This window comes from Pseudophryne corroboree, chromosome 10 (genome assembly GCF_028390025.1).
Source record: "Pseudophryne corroboree isolate aPseCor3 chromosome 10, aPseCor3.hap2, whole genome shotgun sequence".
Classification (NCBI taxonomy): domain Eukaryota; kingdom Metazoa; phylum Chordata; class Amphibia; order Anura; family Myobatrachidae; genus Pseudophryne; species Pseudophryne corroboree.
The window spans coordinates 87,854,702-87,860,701 of NC_086453.1; positions in this window are offsets into that span (position 1 = coordinate 87,854,702).

The window sequence follows — 6,000 nt, forward strand, 5'->3', positions numbered from 1 at the left end:
TTTTGTCCTACAGTATGTATGTGGTATATTTGTAAAAAAAAAAAAAAATCTTCTTTGTTGTGTTGCAGTTGACCGGAAACCAATTCTGGGCAAGTATACCTGGCCAATACATTTTTATTCTATTCTAAACTGACAGGAGCTGATTGGCTGGTACTTTATCTCTCTCCACTTTATCTCTCTCTAAGGAGGTCAATTAAATTTCGCACAGATTGAATAGCACTTGGAAATAGCTCCCTGTGCTATCGGATTCAGCTGTTATGTCGGAGAAGGCTGGTTCTCGCAGACTAAACAGGGTGTTTTGTTGCGAGAACCGGCATTCTCCGACTTAAGTGTCCGGCGCAATGCTGTTTCTGCCATGCTAAAGGCAGAAAGCAGAATTGTGCCAGCACTTTTGTTGGATTTCTGCTTGCACCTCGGAGGGGTGCAAGAAGAAATCCTCTCATCAGGCGTCACATCATGCTGAATTGAATAGCACCAGGAGTTAAGTCATGGAGCTATTCAATCCGTGCTTAATTAAATTAACCCCTTAGCTATGATGCATATCCCCTTAGTGGTTTGTTTATATGTTTGTAAATCCAGTCATAAGGATACAGAGACATGTGAGTTCACTGCTGTGCTGTTTTATTCCATCACCAACTCCAGACAGACTGCAAACTGGACCACCCACTTCCCAGCATCCCCCTGGTTCCAGGGACCATCACTGAAGATTCAGGCTTACACATATTAGTAAGGGAGTGTCTACAAATATTAAGCATTCTAATACACTAACATCACATCCTCTTTTCTTTAAAGATAAGCCCTATACGCTTCAATGCAACAATTAACAACGTCATATTAAGAACATCATCTAACACGTTTCAATGAGTCTCTCAGGTCTGCGTACTTCATACACAGTCTGTGTTTCATCTACCATGTTGGACCTTTCTAGAATCGTGGTTTGTTTACCATTATGAGGATCATCATACATGTCAGATGAAGGGTATTCTTCAGTCATGTTGTCTTCATTATGGTTAGGTTGAGATCTTAAATCCACCCGATTTCTTCTTACTTCCGTTCCACGCTCTGTACGTATAGTATAAGATCTTGGTGCTACTTGTGCTTGCACAATACCTTTCTGCACCCAAATACCTTTCTCGTGATCTCTGAGACAGACTTGGTCACCTGATTTTAGATCAGATAAGCTTTTTGTTCACCTGTCATGGAACAGTTTCTGTTTCGCCTGTTGACGTTCCTTGCTCAGTCTGACCAACTCTGAGATATGTGTATTAAGCAGTTCATCATGTATCGGGAGATTTGCTCTAATCCTTCTTCCCATCAGCATTTGTGCAGGAGAAAGTCCATTCTGTAAAGGTGTACTGCGGTAGATTAAAGACTTTTGTAGAAATCTTCTTTACCTTCTTGAGCTTTTTTCATGAGACTCTTTACAGTTTTTACTGAACTTTCCACCAACCAATTTGAGCGTGGATAGTGGGGACTTGATGTAGTATGGACAAATTCCCACTCATCAGCAAATTGTCTAAATTCAGCACTGGAAAACTGAGGACCATTGTCAGTGAACACTTCCATAGGAACACCATGCCTTGCAAAGATTGACTTCATGCAATTGATTACGGCTTTACTAGTAGTTGTATGTAGTGTCTTCACCTCAGGGTAGTTAGAGTAATAATTAGTCACAACAATGTACGTTTTCCCATTACAATCAACCAAATCTGCGCCAACTTTCTGGTACGGTCTCTCTGGCACTGCGTGAGGACTCAGTGGCTCGACTTGTTGTTTCGATCTATACGTAAGACATAATTCACATGTAGCTGTAGTCTGTGCTATGTCTTGGTTCATTCTTGGCCAATACATAACTTCAAGCACTCTCCGCTTACATTTTTCTTCTCCTAAGTGGCCTTCATGTATCTTGCACAGCATAGTTTTTTTAGTCGTGCAGGTATGACAAACCTATTGCCTTTGTAAATAATACCATAGACAACTGTAAGGTCACTGCAGTACATCCAATAATCATGGATAGACAGCGGGCACGCATGTTTTTCTGCTGGCCAACCTTTCAGAATGATATCTTTCAACACTTTCATTGTGTCATCTGTCTCAGTTTCTTTCCTAATCTGTTCTTGTCTTGCAAGAGACACTGGTAGAGAAGCTACGATCAAATTAACATATCTCTTCATCCATCAGACTTTTGGAACCTTCACTTTTGTCCTCAGCACGAGAAAGTGTATCAGCAATGTACATGTATTTGCCGGGATAGTACAGCAAGTGTACATCATATTTCTGTAGTCTGATAAGCATTCGTTGAATTCTCATGGGACAGTCATGTAATTATTTAGTCATGATAGCTACCAATGGCTTGTGGTATTACAGTTCCACTGTAAATGTTTGACCATACACAAATTGATGAAATCGCTCACATGCATATGTGATCGCTAGAAGTTCTTTTTCTATCTGAGCATACCTTGTTTCAGCACTTGTCAGTGCTCTTGATGCATAGATTACTGGTTGCCATGTATCCGCATGTTCTTGTAACAGCACTGAGCCTAGGCCAAATTGCGAAGCATCTGCTGAAATTCTTATTCTTTTCGCAGGATCAAATAATTTTAGCACTGGTTGCTCTGTAATGATCTGTTTCAAGTTTTGCCAACTTTCTTCTTGTTCATGTGACCACATCCACTCGTTATCTTTGTCCAACAACCATCTAAGAGAGGCTGTTCGTTCAGAGAGTTGAGAAATAAACTTTCCTAAGTAAGTAATCATTCCTAGGAATCTTCTGATGTCGTCTTTGTTGTTAGGACGTTCCATGTTTACTATGGCTGATATTTTCCTTGGGTCTGGTTTTACACCTTGATCCGAGACCATGTCGCCCATAAAGGTAAGTGTATTCACGCCAAATTCACATTTGTCCTTGTTTAGCTTTAGATTCACTTTATTGACAAGTTCCATTACTTGTCTCAATCTAGAATCATGTTCTTCCTTTGTAGATCCCCAGACAATAATGTCATCCATCATTGTTTCAACACCTGGAATATGTTCAAAAATCATGTGTATCTTTTTGTGATATACTTCTGGAGCAGACAATATTCCATATGGTAGTCGAAGAAATCTGTATCGACCTTCTGGTGTATTAAATGTACAAAGCTTTGAGCTGGCCTCATCTAGCTTCATTTGCCAGAATCCTGAAGATGCGTCCAATTTACTGAACCATTTTGCTCCCGCAAATTGCGACATGATTTCATCTCTGGTTGGTAGTTTGAAATGTTCTCGTTTAATAGCTTTGTTTAAATCTCTGGGGTCTAGACATATTATGAGTTGTCCATATTTCTTTTAAACAATTACTAAGGAGCTTACCCATTCAGTAGGCTCATCAACTTTCTGTATCACACCCAAGGCTTCCATGCAATTTAACTCTTGTTTCAGTTTTTGTCTCAGCGCAAACGGCACTTTTCTACAGGGGTGTATCACTGAAGAAACTTGCGTGTCTATATTTATTTTATGCTCTTCAGGCAAACAACCTAGACCTTCAAACAAGTCTCTGTATTCTGTAAACATCGATTTGCAGTCATCTTCTACTTGTGATGTCACCATAAAAACTTTCTTTAGCAAGCTTAGTTTCTCAAAGGAACTTAATCCTAGAATCGGTTGCACATTTTTATCCACAATCAGTAGAGATGTTTTAAACTGTTGTCCCTTATATTTCAGTGTCACTAAGCAATGTACCTTTCACAGGAATTTCCTCCCCAGTGTACCCTGTAACTTTCACTTTGGCTGGATGAATTTTAGGTTTTACTTTTAAAGCCTTATAGTCTTGAAATGATATTAAATTCACCTGCGCGCCAGTATCAAGCTTAAAGGGAATGATAATCTCGTTCACAGTTAAAGGGGCAATCCATTCTTTCTTATCTGCACTGCAAAGTTCAATGCAATCCAAAAAGAATTCCTCTGTTTGTTTAACAGCATGCACTGTGGTTGTTTCACTTTTCATTTTACAGCATTTGGCAAAGTGATTTAGTCTATCACATTTCATGCAAGTTTTACCATAATCAGGGCACATTTTAGGATTGTGAGCATTTCCACATCTACTACAAATTTCCTTATTAGACTGTGGCTTAGACTGCTTCATTCTTGAGAATGGAGGTTTGCTTGGCTCTGTCTTCTGCACTACATATACAGCACCATCAACTTCTTTGTGTAACGTTTTGGCTTGAAATCTAGTTATTTCTGCAGATCTGCACATAGTCATTGCCTTTTCTAGTGTTAGGTCTTGCTCTCTCAGCAGTCTCTCTCTGAGTCCATTATCAGGTATTCCACAGACAATACGATCTCTAATCAGTGAATCCTTTAAATCACCAAACTCACAGGTTTTACTGAGTGATTGCAGCTCTGTAACATACTGATCAAATCCATCTCCAGACTTCTGATCACATGTGAAAAACTTATATCTTTCATATGTCACATTTTTCCTTGGCACAAAGTAATCTTCAAACTTTTGCATTATAGAAGATAGCACCATATTCTGCCCCTCATCAAACTGAAAACTATTATAAATGTTAGGCACATCCTCTCCTATCACATGGAGGAAAATGGATGCCTTAGTTTTGTCAGCCTTTGTATCAGCTCCACATGCAGCAAGATATATATTAAACCTTTGCTTAAATCTTTTCCAGTTTTCAGACAAGTTACCAGACATCAGCATGCCGGTTGGAGGAGCCAGTTTATCCATGGTTACTCACTGTTTGAAGAGAGGAGCACACTGCAGGCTTTGCAGACACTGAGTATCACAGCCTTACAGACTGCTGCAGGATTCTTTCACACTCTGAGAGCACTAGCAGTCCAAGTTAAACTTCTTCTGACACCATGTTTTGTTCATATGTTTGTAAATCCAGTCATAAGGATACATAGACATGTGAGTTCACTGCTGTGCTGTTTTATTCCATCACCAACTCCAGACACACTGCACACTGGACCACCCACTTCCCAGCATCCCCCTGGTCCCAGGGACCATCACTGAAGATTCAGGCTTACACATATTAGTAAGGGAGTGTCTACAAATATTAAGAATTCTAATACACTAACATCACACTTAGTCCCCAAATAGAAAATTTGTTCAGTCACAAAAACAGAAGGCCAAGAACAGAATCTTATGGGACCCCAAGGATGTGCTAGAGGTAAATATATTAAAATCGTAGTTTAATAGGTAGGAAATGAAGCAGGAAAAACCTCTGTTATGAAAGCCAATGAAGAGAAGGATGTGCAGGAGAAGAAAGTAATCGAAGGCTTCAAAAGCTGCAGAAATGTCCAGAATCATGAGTATGGAGACGTATATTAGAATAAGCAAAGGAAGTGGTAGTACACAAATTGCCCACGTAGTTTAGAGGCAAAGGGGAGGAGGAAGGGGTGTGGATTGTTAGATCTACACTAAAAACGTCTACAGTCAATAGGTCTATCACTAATGGTAGACATGCATTAGGTCGACAGGGTAAAAAGGTTGACATAGAAAAGGTAGGCAATATAAAAGAGCGACAGGGTCAAAAGGTCAACAGGATCAAAAGGTCGACATGGAAATGGGCAGAAAAAATGTATACACAAATTTTTTAGGGAGTGTTTTGTTACTTTTCTGCCACAAACAAGCCCCATTAGTGTACCATGTCCCCTTACATGGCTCGCTTTCTTGCCATACTTCAGGCAAGGTGCCTCGCTCCGCTACCACTGCGCTCAGCACAGGTTACTATTCCCGATCGTAGTCCACATGGATGGTAAAATAGGATTTTAATTACCTATCGGTAAATCCTTTTCTTGCAGTCCGTAGAGGATACTGGGAATCCATTTAGTACCATGGGATCTAGACGGGTCCACTAGGAGCACTTCAATAATTTAATAGTGTGGGCTGGCTCCTCCCTCTATGCTCCGCCTACCAGACTCAGTCCAAGGAGACGGACATACTTTGAGAGAAGGATATAAAAGAATAGTGGTGAGATTCCGAACCAGCACACACAAACAAGA